Consider the following 12827-nt stretch of genomic DNA (forward strand, 5'->3'; position numbering starts at 1 on the left):
GGTCCCCCCCCCCCCCGCCCCCCGAGCAAGCCGTGCAGTCTGTGGAGCTTCGCAAGAGGCTGAGGAGAAGGCCATGGGCATCCTGATGGCGGCGGCGAGCCCCCGACTCCTGGGGAATAAAAGGCCGACTGTAACTTTGACGGAAACGGTGAAAACCACTCTTTCGTTGAACCTGATGGACAATGCACGAAGCAACCCTCCACCGTGGTGTTTGAAATCACATGACAAGGGTAAAAAAAAAAAGGCAGATCAGCATAATTAAAAGAATCTTTTTTTTTTTTTTTTGGCCCACATTCAACCAAAGAACAAGAAAAACCAGAGACTATTTTCTAACGCATAGAGCAAACTACGGAATGTTCTGTGATCCACCTGTGGAACGTCTGGTGAGCAATGGCATCTCTACCGTCCTACTCTGGGTGGCCCAGCATGAATAAACATGTGAATGCTGATTCAAGTGTCCCAGGACTTCCCGAACTCCCCTTCTTTTTGAAACTCCTGTCCTGCCTTCCTCCCAAAGGGCTGTTTCCTGTATTTCCAACAAAACTGGAGAGCATTACCTGTGAGAATCGGAGAAGCCCCCCCCAGAGCTTGGGCATTAACTGCGAAGGTCAGTAGCAGTTCTGCTTGAACTTGACCCTCTCCCGACCCCTGTCCTTTTATAATGCTGATGGCGGCAGAAAAGAAACTACTCCAAGCCTCTAGCTCTCCTTTCCTGTTTTTAAATGAAAGCTGCTTTTCCATGCTAACTATTGATTGTGTTTGTAGAAAAATATGGCCAACTCTTAGGATGTTTTCAGAGAAGAAAAATAAGAAAAACAGATTCTTGAATATGGGGGGTTAGGATACGGGTGATCAAAGAGGTAGGAGTGTTTATACCTGGACAGAGCTACACGTGCATTTCCCAAAGGGCTTGTCATGAGAGAAGGTATTTGGCATTTACGTAAGTTCAAAATGTCTCCATCCTCAACCTATGTTATTCCACATGAATGAGGTTTGCAGAGCTTCCGTGATTATTCACTTTAATGAAAAGAGCAAAATAATTAAGCCTAAAATAAGCCGCACATGAAGAACACCCCCCCACACACACACACATACACACGCATGCACGCACATCCATTATCCCATCCTCTGTTCTCCAGGCCTTACCAGATGGATAACAGAAGTGACCTGCCTGGTCCCCTATTTCCCTTCGCTCTCTTCTTGGCCCATCCCCCACCTGTGGTCTCTCTGCTGGTTCTCCATATTATCCCGAATCATCCTTGCCTTAAATCCAGCCTTGACTCAAAATACGCCCATTTCTGTTCACTCTTTCACATATAATAGTTCTACACTCTGACAGAGAAAACAAACAGGAAAGCATCATTATACATTAGAGGCTGCAGTGGGTAAAGATCTAGAAGCATCTCTGTTTTCTCTGTCAACCACCCTTGCAGAAGATGGGCAAGTTCATGGCTCTGGAGAGGGATGAGAGCCCCTGGACATCACCTGTGAGGAACGGGAGGGCCGAGTCCGATGCAGAGGGTGGCCTCAGGAGGGAAGAGGGACGCCGGGTATCACGCTCGTGGAGGAGGCGGATACAGACCACACAAAACTGGGGATCGCTCTGGGAGTCCCATACTTACCAGATAGGGACATATTACTGAGAAATCGGACGGTCCATCACTAGCAGCTTCAGAAGGACGAACGAAGGTAGCACAAAGAAGCACTAAACTTAGCATGGCGGGGGGTGTGAAGGGCTGAGTTCTCGGCCCAGATCTGTCACCGGAGACTTACGTGTCCTGTGCTGTGCATCCATGCACGTCGCTTACACTCCCTGGGTTGTCTCCAGATGCTTGTCCTAATCGACAACACGAAAGCATCTGAACTTGCCCTCTAATAGCGAACAGATCAAAGCTGAGGCACGGGGGCAGGTGTAAAATGGTGTATCTGATGAACACCTGAAAACTTCAGAGATCCAGCAGTTATTTCCTTACATTTCAAGACAAGAGAGTCTAAGGGACTCACAGTTTGTTGGTGAGCCCGGGGTTGGACTGTTCGAAATGCCCCTGCAGCCCAGGACCCACCTGAGGCCTGACGGCCTTGCACACAGAGCTGCTGTAGCTCCCCTAAAGGGACCGAAACCACAGAGCACGGCACCCAAAACACTAACCCTTTCTTCGAGCCTCCTATCTCCTCCTCTAAAAGAGCACGTTCCCTCCACTGCAGTGTGCACCGGACTCGGCTCAGCAGTGAGCCATCCAGCCCGCACTTAAGGTTCAAGGACAGTTTCTCAGCTTCCCTCTGCGGACGGAAGCCATGTGCTCTCTCTCCCTGGGCTACCACGACTGTATTGGTAGATGCTCAGCCTCCACCAGGATTAATGCGCCAGATGTAAGAGGCTGGCTCTGGGGACAGTAACCCAGGCCTCTTTAGAACCAGAGATTTCCGTCTTCTTTCTCCGGCTTTAGTGTTACTGCCCGAAAAAGGAGGCTGCAAGGGACCAACAAAAACCAAAGAACAAAAACGAAACAAAGACAAGTTAATAAAGCGACTCTACTCTGTGGGCGTTTGCACCTGCCCCGTGCTGGCTCCAACACGGGCAGGTGTTCCTGACGTTGTTGAGTGGACGTAGTTACATTCACAGCCTCACACACACGAGTAGACGGGGAACTTGGATGTGTAGACGTGGACCCCAAATGCTTGGGTAGGAACCAATGCTTCAGGAGAACATTAGGCCTGTGGTGGTCGTAGCAGAACCACAGAGACTCAGCACGGAGGCCGGACCCTCCTGCTCTGGTCTGGGCTGGGGTCACCCCTACTCTGAGTTGCACGAGACATCCTACGTAAAAGGCAAATGGAAAAGGAAGTCGTAGGCTCCGTGACAGAGAAGTATCATTAACACTTTCCTCACCCAAATCAGACTCCGGGAACCCTAACTTAACCTAAAAAAAAAAAAATTATCCCCAGAATATAAAAGTCTCTTATCGTTCCTTCTTGAAGTCCAAAATACTTAACAATTCTGCGATTTGTACACCGAGCCCCAAACTATTTTTATCCTCAATTCTGTGAGTTCCTGGACGATACAAAGTGGGTCTTAGGCATCTGTCTGCCTCCTGTGGCTGGGCCAGTGTCTGTCAGAGTGGACATTCAATAAATGTTGAATGTTTAATATTAACCCCTTATGATCCATAGAATGCATATTTATCAGGACTATTTGCACCCCGGCCCCGCGCCGCTGCTGTACGCAGGGGTCACCAAGCTGGGAGAGTAACTTAAGGGAAAATGTGATGATTATTAGCTCATGCAGTGTTCCTAAGCAACAAGCAGAAATATTTTAAACAGACTTGAAGTCGTTGACATAATGAAGAAAACAGAAAGGGAAAAAAAAAAAAAAATCAACTCTCTCTTTTTTCCCTAGAACTTGGGAACTTTTTACCAGACTGGTGAACTTCTGTGGTCCTCCCTGGCCGTCCTAGTAGGAGAAGTACTGACAGGGCCTGCAGAGGCCGGGAAGATACGTTTTCCATTTGTGCAAGTGAAGATCTGTCGTTGGGCATAAAACCTGGTCCACATGCAGTTCTGCTTGGCGTGGGAAGTTAGGAGAGAATCCATTCTGTTCTGCAAGCAACGAAACAAAAGTCCTTTCTTAATCCCTTCCTCATCCAGTACCCGGGCTCTTCAGCCTCCCACCTACGACCCTCCAGAGAAACGTCCTTGGGGCTTGTGCTTGGAGCCATGGAAGGCAACATTGTGAGCAACAGCCCTTTTCTTTTTTTTTTAAACACACGGGAACTAAGCTGGTGCAGGTCTGAGGGATAATTAAATGAAAACAGGCCTCCCTAAGTTGGGGAGTGAGCACGTTGATTTCTGTGGGCAGGAAGCTTTGTGGGCAGCAACTGTGATGCGTCCAGTGATCACACCCTTCTCGTTCATGAGGATGTAGTGAGAAACCACTATCCAAACAAAGATGATGGCTCTACATTTGCTTTGTAAGCAAAAGGCATGTATCATAGTTGCATCCAAAATAGTGTCCACATCTTTACCAAAGGCACTGAATTTTACCCGTTTTTATGACCTGGTGGTCCCTCCCCTTCCTCAGGAGGCATTTCAGGTGCCCCCCCCCCACCATGCCACGCTCATTCTTTCTCCTGAAAATATGTCCATCATCTGTACTATAAAATGATGCCTGCAACTTTGTGGTGATATTATCCCCCAAGTTTAACAGTGAAAATAAGGAAATAAAACTATTAATAAACAAAGTATGTGGTTGGCTTGCTTTGTACTCTGCATGGCAGGAGCTGTTTATTCTGTGAAAGGAAGAACATGCCGAAGGGCTCATTCTTGAAGAGGCTGGTATTTGCACTGACTACTCTTTCTTTTTTATATACACTAGAATTTTCTTCAGCAACCAAGACTGCTGTTGTCACAACCCAAAACGCGCACAATGACGTGTCTAGGGGTGTGCATTAAGCATGCATAAAATGTCTCTACACACACCATCCTTATTCCAAGAGTGTAGGTGAGGAAACCTACTTCTCTCTAGATAAATTCATTAACAAGGAGTCTTATTCCCCTCCTTTCAAAAGAAATGCTTATCTTCCTTTTTTAATTTTTTTTAAGATTTTATTTATTTGAGAGAGAGAAAATGAGAGACAGAGAGCATGAGAGGGAGGAGGGTCAGAGGGAGAAGCAGGCTCCCCACTGAGGAGGGAGCCCGATGTGGGACTCGATCCTGGGACTCCAGGATCATGACCTGAGCTGAAGGCAGTCACTTAACCATCTGAGCCACCCAGGTGCCCCTTATCTTTTTCCCCCCCTTTTTTAGAGTTGTTTGTTCATTTCCTTGGACCCATCAGAAATGTTTTCTTACCAAAAATAAAAATCAAGCATTGTATTTCATTACTTTGCCTTTAAAATTATTACAAGTGTAGGTACAAACTGAAGTTACTCTTAGCAAGAGACATGAATTTTTTTTTTAATGTCTTGCTTGGTTAATTTATGGCTATTCTGCATAGCACATGCCATAGAAACCAAACACTGCCTCTTCAGTGTGGAAACTTCCTGACTTTCACCTTGCAAGTAAAAGCAAGAAAATGTTTTCTGAATCTCTCTCTGTCTCTCTCCTTTGTCATTAATTAAATCCTCATTTTGGGTTTACAATTTGGACACGTGCTCTCTGGACCCTAGGACAACCCGTCTGATCTGACATACCATTTTATGATTCCCGAGGACATCCATGGAAGTTGCCAGAAAATGAACTACTTTTCTTACACCCTATGATAACAGGCAGTTTTATGTGAAATTAATACTGAGATTTTCTGTTGTACCGAAGTCTTCCATAATTTGCTACATAAATTTGTTAGATATAACCTGTAACTACAGGAAAAAAAAAAAAAAACAATGACTGAGAGTATGGAAAAGTTAATGAGGCATAAGAATATGTTAAAGTTGGAAAGATCAACTAGGCACGGGTTGATTTTTAACTGAGAGGGAAATGATAAATAGCTTTTGGGAGGACTTGCTACTTCTTAATCTGCATGGTTACAAGGGCAGCAATTTTGTAAAACAGAACTCTGCTCTCTTGACCTCAGTTAATCCAAGGATTGGTACCTGGTTGGACTGATCAAAAAATTTCCCGTTGAATTTTTAATTTGGGGGATAGAGGCTCTGGGGCCAGTCTCCTCTCATGCAGCCAGGATTGGGAAACCCTAGCTAGCAGCCATATTTTACCATATGAACACATCAGAAACCAATGTGGAGAAAACAGTGAGATGAATCAGATTCGATAGACAAGAGAAAGATACCATCTACCCCTGATTTCTCCAAGGTCCAGCTGCATCTCCACACTTCTCCCAAGTGCGGTTGTTCGGATATATTTTGCCTGCCCTGGGTATTCATCAAATAAATTAAACGTTTTAGTTTAAAGGCACTGGGTTAAGTATTTATTACTTGTAACTAAACATGTTTGTGAAATCTTAAATTGTTTCAGTGAGAAAATGGGATTGGTCATTCGGGCTTAATTGACCATTCGGTTGATTTAAATATTCCACAATTAAATTTTCATTTGAATTATTTTTTATTAAAATTACACTTCATAGAGTTAAGTGTTGGAACAGGATGCACATAGCACTTATCTGGAAGAGACACCCACCATCCTGAGCACTGAGAGTTGTAAAGGGAATTCAGGCAGCCCCTCTTTGGAGCAGAAATTCCTCGGTCTAATTGTGGTCTTTCCCGGGCATTTTTGTACGCCGCCCTTCACCCTGATTCCCGCTTCAGTTTTTTTTGGAGATGCCATGTGTATCTTTCAGTGGAACTCGTTATTCTCCACGAGAATTAACCAACAGCATTCACATTATTGAAGGGCAAAAGTAATTAGTAAGAAGCAGTAATTGTCAAAGATGGGTTCTCATTTGAGTTCTAGGAGGACACTGATGAGAATCATGTTGGAAACAAGAGTCTCAGATTATGGGAACTCATTCTCCTCAGCACTGGGCTTTATAAACAGAGTATTCCACCCTTGGTTCATAAGAGAATTGCCAACTTAATCTTGCAAAGAGCAGAAGGAGAGCTGACTTCAGATCACGCAGCTACAGAGACATGCCCCTTAGATTTGCATTCATCACTCCGTCCTCATTGCCACGACTTTGCCCATTCTGACACCAATCGCTTGCCCGTTTGCTACTGGAAAATATTTGAGCAATCAGATATCTCTGTTGGGGAAAAATAATCCATGCTTCCACAGGATAGATATTTTATAGGATCCAAAGGTTGCCCTGAATATGCTGAATAGGTGAAGATGAGTACAGGACCCCATCACCACGCACGTGCTCTGAGTACCCAGGCACCCCAAAAGTAGAATGGGCTGACCAACACTGAAGCTACAATTAATTCATAAAGATGACAAATACGGAATTTGTCCTTCTGCTGCAGACAGCCACTTACAAGCTTGGAAAAGAGATAGAAAGCGGTGGTGACGCTCATACACTCACCGTAGGAATGATTCTTTGACATTTATTTTGATAAGGCCAATGAAATTTTAATAATAGTCTATTTCAGTAAATTGTTGGCACATGGACACAAACAGATCTCTAAGTGACACAACCCCCTAACCCTGGCTTCTAGAACACAAAGAGACTTTCGAAATCTGACCACGTTAGCGATTCCACCAGCAGGGACAGCTATATTTAGAAATAGCGGACTACACTGTCATGCTATCTAAGTTAGCTCGAAATGGAAAGAGTCAGTAGAGGCTCCAGCTAAATCTAGAGGAAGGTCATAACTAGCAGAGATCACTAAGGAGAACCAACACCACCCATCGGCTGCAGGGAGCACCTTTAACTGTGGCATCACAGAGAAGGGCCTCTTCTGAAACTAACTTCAGAACAATAGAAAGAGGCCAGTCCTTCGCCACTGAGCCAGAAGTTAAGTACTTTCCCAGTAGCCTTGTATGAAATCATCCCCACCCTGCCATGGAACCAGTGACACAGCTCTAGGTGTTCACAGCAGTATCGGGAGCGCGTGTGGGGCGGTGACCAGATTCGTGAGGACCCCCACATCCCTCCCCCTCCCCCACCACTCCACACGCCCACCACCTTCAAGATCAGACTCACCAGAGACTTCCGGAAAAGCCACGTAGCCTACCTGCCAAAACTGCCTTCCCTTTTTGGTTGTATCAGAAACAAAACTTACACACCTGAGCTGTCCTTATCAAGGTGGGAAGACTCCGTTAATATACCATCCTTTCTCGCTGCTTTGCTATCCCCACCCCCTGCCAAACCCCAGTTCCCTTCCTCATGCCTTATGTGTCCCTTTACCCAGAAGTTAAATCTCCCCTTGCTGACATCAAATAAATAAACTTCATATATGCTTTACTAATTTGACTTAAGACCTTCCCGCCTCTGAAGTTACAGAAATGATTTTGTGTACTATCAAGCAAGTGATAGCGCATTGTATTAGGTACGTGTTGGCAAACAGAAGTGACTTTGACTTAGAAGATAGAACCAATGTGTAAAAACAGAGATACAGAGATAAATAAAACAAAAATAAACACTCACTGTTTATCAAGAGATAACGGGTTCCTCTGTTTTCCTTCAGGATTCCAAAATAAGATTAGGATCTTAATGCACTACGAAGTTTGAGCACTCCTGGGTGAAATACCATAAATCCTTTAGTTGGAAGAGACCCTTTAAATATTCTCCAGTCAGGGGCACCTGGGTGGCTCAGGCGTTAGGCGTCTGCCTTTGGCTCAGGTCATGGTCCCCCAGGGTCCTGGGATCGAGCCCCGCATCAGGCTCCCTGCTCGGCGGGGAGTCTGCTTCTCCCTCTCCCACTCCCCCTGCTTGTGTTCCCTCTCTCACTGTCTCTCTCTCTCTCTTTCAAATAAATAAATAAATAAATAAATAAATAAATAAATCTTTAAATATTCTCCAGTCAAATTTATACTCGATGCAAGGGTCCTTCCTTCTATAGCATACTTGATGGCTCACCCCCCGCCCCAGATTCTGTGCAAATAATTCCAATGACAAGAAACTCATTAAGCAAAGCAGACCACTTTGTATTTAGACAGTTTTAATTGTTTGGTTACACTTTATCCACTGGCTGTAGCCTTCCCCTCTAGGGCACTGATCTTCCACTTGGGGTACATGGATATCAGTGTGGATACACGAGGACTTTCCAGACAGCACTAGAATGTGGTCAGTTCAAGGAAGTCATTTGCCAGACCCTCAGCTGTCACAGGTGCTCCTTAAAGCTGACCTGCCTGAAAGATCATCTCCTCCTTTACACCTGCCTTTCTCCTCCTTTACCTGACATGTTCCTCACCCGGCCTGAATCTTACTTGTGTGCACAAATAATCTGGACAACAAACAAAAGGACAGTTTTAAAACACACAGTTCCTCAGAGAATAGCCTGTGGCAGAAAGGCAAATAGAGCTTCAAAGAAATATTGAAGAGAGCAGTGTCTTATTTTATCCAGAGAACAAACTTCTGCTAAAGCTCCATGCTTCTATCTATCCACATGGGCATCCATTCACCTGTCCATCTGTCCATTCATCCATCCATCCATCCATCAATCTATTCATGAATTAGAATTCAAAGGTAAGGTAGTTGTCATAAGAACAAGTGTGACCACATTTATCTAAATTGGAAAATTACGCAAGGTTTTTTCTAACAAAGGAAATGAATCTGGTTGATTAGCAATGAGGGCTGCCTTTGCCAATTGGATTATAAGGTATACATTTTCCATAAGGGGAGTGAAAAAATCTACACTACAAAGTTGGGGCTTCTTTTTTTAAGATTTTATTTATTGAGAGAGTGCATGTAAGCAGGGGGAGAAGGAGAAGGAGAGAGAGAATCTCAAGTAGACTCCCCACTAAGCGGAGAGCCTGAGGCAGGGCTCAATCTCATGACACTGAGATCATGACCTGAACCAAAATCAAGAGTCAGCCACTCAACCGACTGAGCCACCCAGGTGCCCTCAAAGTTTTGATTAAAAATATATTTAATGGGGACGCCTGGGTGGCTCAGTCGGTTAAGCGTCTGCCTTCCTGCTCAGGTCATGATCCCAGGGTCCTGGGGTCGAGTTCCACATCAGGGCTCCCTGCTCAGGGGGGAGCCTGCTTCTCCCTCTGCCTGCCGCTCCCCCCTGCTTGTGCTCTCTCTCTGTCTCTCTCTCCCTCTCTCTCTGACAAATAAATAAATAAAATCTTTAAAAAACATATATATAGGGGCGCCTGGGTGGCTCAGTTGGTTAAGCGACTGCCTTCAGCTCAGGTCATGATCCTGGAGTCCCGGGATCGAGTCCCGCATCGGGCTCCCTGCTCGGCGGGGGGTCTGCTTCTCCCTCTGATCCTCTTCCCTCTCGTGCTCTCTGTCTCTCATTCTCTCTCTCTCAATTAAATAAATAAATAAATAAAAAATCTTAAAAAACATATATATATATATTTAATGAACAGAGATCATATGGCATATGCAGGAAATTACATCCTTTGAACTTATATGGAAACTATTTACAGACAAAAATATTCAAGAGACTATAGCTTTTAAAATGTTATGAGGGGGGAGCAGTGAAACAGAAGACAGACTAAGAAGCCCCCTCATCCATATGGCATATCCCTGAATGTATAAAGACAACTCTCATTTCTCTCACACCACTTACTCTCCACTTGAAACCTCCCTGACAGCCTGAGCCATCCGTCATAATTCACGGTCAAGGGCATCACTGAGGTGGGAAGGAATGAGCGATCCCAGCAAGTCCCAGCTCTCCCTTTCCCCGGGGGGCCCAGCTTACACCCCCACGCAGCCCTCACGATAACAGGCTCAGCAGGAAGCTGGTCCAACCTCACTGTCCACAGAAAAGCAGCCAACCAAAGACAAGACCTGCTGCATCAGTTTACACTGACCACAGTTCGCTTCCCTGACTCCAGCGAATCTCGTGAGTCAGAGGTGCCGGGTCTGCGTCAAGGCACAATGGACAAGCAGAAGAGAGCCAAAAAGTAGGAGCCCATGAAGAAGGGAGGCTGAAGGGAGGTGTGTGCCCACAGACGCAGAGATGCCTGGACCAAGAAGCAAGACCACTGATGATGGGGTTAAGAGTCAGTGGCATTTTAGATACAGTGACATCACACATGGGGAGGGCTATGCTTCTGCAAGGGTAAAGACTGCTGTGTTCTTAGCTTCTTTCAATCCCTTACTTTCTCTGTCACCCCCACAGCACTCCCCACCCCACTCCTGCCCAAATCTTGCTCATGAACCTATAGGTTTCTGTCTTATTTTATCCAGAGAACAAACTTATGCTAAAGCTCTTATGCTTCTATCTATCCACATGTGTATCCATTCATCTGTCCATCTGTCCATCCATCCATCCATCCATCCATCCATCCATCCACCCATCCATCCATCTTCTCAAGGCAAAGGCTGAGGCAAAGCGACAAAGAGTCAAAAATTGAACTTCTGAGCTTCCATGGAGATGATTAACCAACCTGTATGAGAAAAAGATGTCTTCAAAGCCATAGCTATCCAAAGTAACAGAGAGAAAGAGAAAAATGTTCTGGGAAATTCTAAAACCTCCCCTGGGCTTCTGCCCACGGACATCTGCCTCTGAGCCCCCACACCTCTTGCTCAGAAGTTTCTATGAGGCCATGGTTCACTGGCTCCCACCTTCAGCTGAGCCGGGCCCTCAACCAGCATCATGGCTGAGCCTTCGTGGGGCCCACGGGAGCCCCATTTTCCTGCCATCTCTATCTAGTATTGTCTTCTCCAGCTCGTAGCTGACCCTTGTTGTTGTTTGCTTGTTCATTTCTGGTTCAAAACTCTGGCTCATTTTCAGCTCAGCCGCAAGTCTCTGTTTCTTGTCTGATAAAGGCTTCTCGCTGCTTTGCAGAGCAGAGGTCAGTGCAGAGAGGAAAGCCCCCAGAACAGTCTTCTCTCCTGCCTCAGGGACCCACAGCCCCAGGCCCTTCAGGTTCACATGGATGACAGAGTGTTCACGTATTTCTCCAGGAAGCGCAGAGCTTTCTGAAAGCTCCATGATTGCATTTCTTACGCTGTGTCATATTTTACATGGTGGAACAGGATGCATGGTTAAATCTGCTCAGAATAAAGGGGAAGGTGTCCAGAACTCTCACTGTCCCAAATGCTTCTGTCCATAGTTGAAGCCATACTGTAGGGGTTGGTTATACATGCTCCATCTTTGTATTTCGCAGCGGGGGCTTTAAGGAATAGCACAGTGGGAATGTCCCTGAGTCCAAAGTGCCCATGTGGAGCAACAGGAGAAAGGGCAAACTGGCTTTAGGATGATCTGTTTTGGGTGGCAGTTGAAGTTGGGGACTGAGTTGCCCAGAATTCTCTAGTGACCACCAACAGGAGAGAAAGAGCCTAGAGGAGTTTCCTGAGGTTCAAGTGCAGCTCGCTTCAGCCACATGCCTTCAGCTTACTGCCATTTCCACCAGATCGTGCCTCTCCCAGCTACCCATGTGGCTGCTTCATGGAAAAGCAAGTACCCCGGCCCTTACATAACCTACTTGGAGCAGCCTTCCCACACCGCCTCTCCAAAACAGCGCCTTCCCACCCCATGCTCAACTTATTTACCCCCACTCTACGCTTCTTTGCAGCACTTACTACTTTAAAGATTTATCTATTTATTTGGGGGGCGCCGGGGGAGGAACCGAGGGAGAGGGAGAGAGAGAGAATCTCCAGCAGACTCCCCGCTCAGCAGGGAGCCCGACACGGGGCTCGATCCCACAACCCTGAGATCACGACCTGAGCCGAAATCAAGAGTCAGATGCTCAACCAACTGAGCCACCCAGGTGCTCCCACTTTACACATTTTTAAATGCATTTATTGCCTATCTCCCCTCACTGGGATGTAAGCTCCACGGAAGCTGATTTTTTGTTTTTCCTGCCTCCCCACCATCCCATGTGTATACAGAGCCCAGAGTGTGGCAGGCACTTAAAATGTATTCGTTAGGTGAATGAATAGACTAAAATCTAACAGCCTGCCTTCCTACTTCCACATTTCAATTGATTGGAATTATTCTTTCAGTATACGTAGTTTCCTATCTAACGTGTAATCAATAATTCCTCAAGCAGAAATTTGTTAGATCTCCAGCCTTTTGTGCTAGCCAGTGAAATGAACAATGCTCCCCGCTCCCCAGTCAAGGCCTTTCTGTACAGGATGTGCTATGATTTCTGCTATTTTTGTTCTTATTTCTAAGGCTCTAGAAATAACAAAGAGCTCATTGCAATAAAAGCTTAGGAAATAATTAATATCACATATTGGATGGTGATATGAATTTTCACATGGTCTAGATATATTTTCAGGTCTTTAATATAATGTTTTACATTTCTT

At 45.6% G+C, this 12827-nt stretch overlaps 1 long non-coding RNA gene across 1 annotated transcript; it reads left to right on the top strand.

Annotated features, from left to right (window-relative positions):
- Positions 1-18: 18 nt before the first annotated feature.
- Positions 19-4238, top strand: LOC115938789 (uncharacterized). The gene is made up of 2 exons (XR_004073821.2): positions 19-607; positions 3398-4238. It is a non-coding gene; the product is annotated as an uncharacterized LOC115938789 (long non-coding RNA).
- Positions 4239-12827: the final 8589 nt, after the last annotated feature.

The sequence above is a fragment of the Leptonychotes weddellii genome, chromosome 6 (genome assembly GCF_054177405.1).
Source record: "Leptonychotes weddellii isolate Sample4059 chromosome 6, ASM5417740v2, whole genome shotgun sequence".
NCBI classification, from domain to species: domain Eukaryota; kingdom Metazoa; phylum Chordata; class Mammalia; order Carnivora; family Phocidae; genus Leptonychotes; species Leptonychotes weddellii.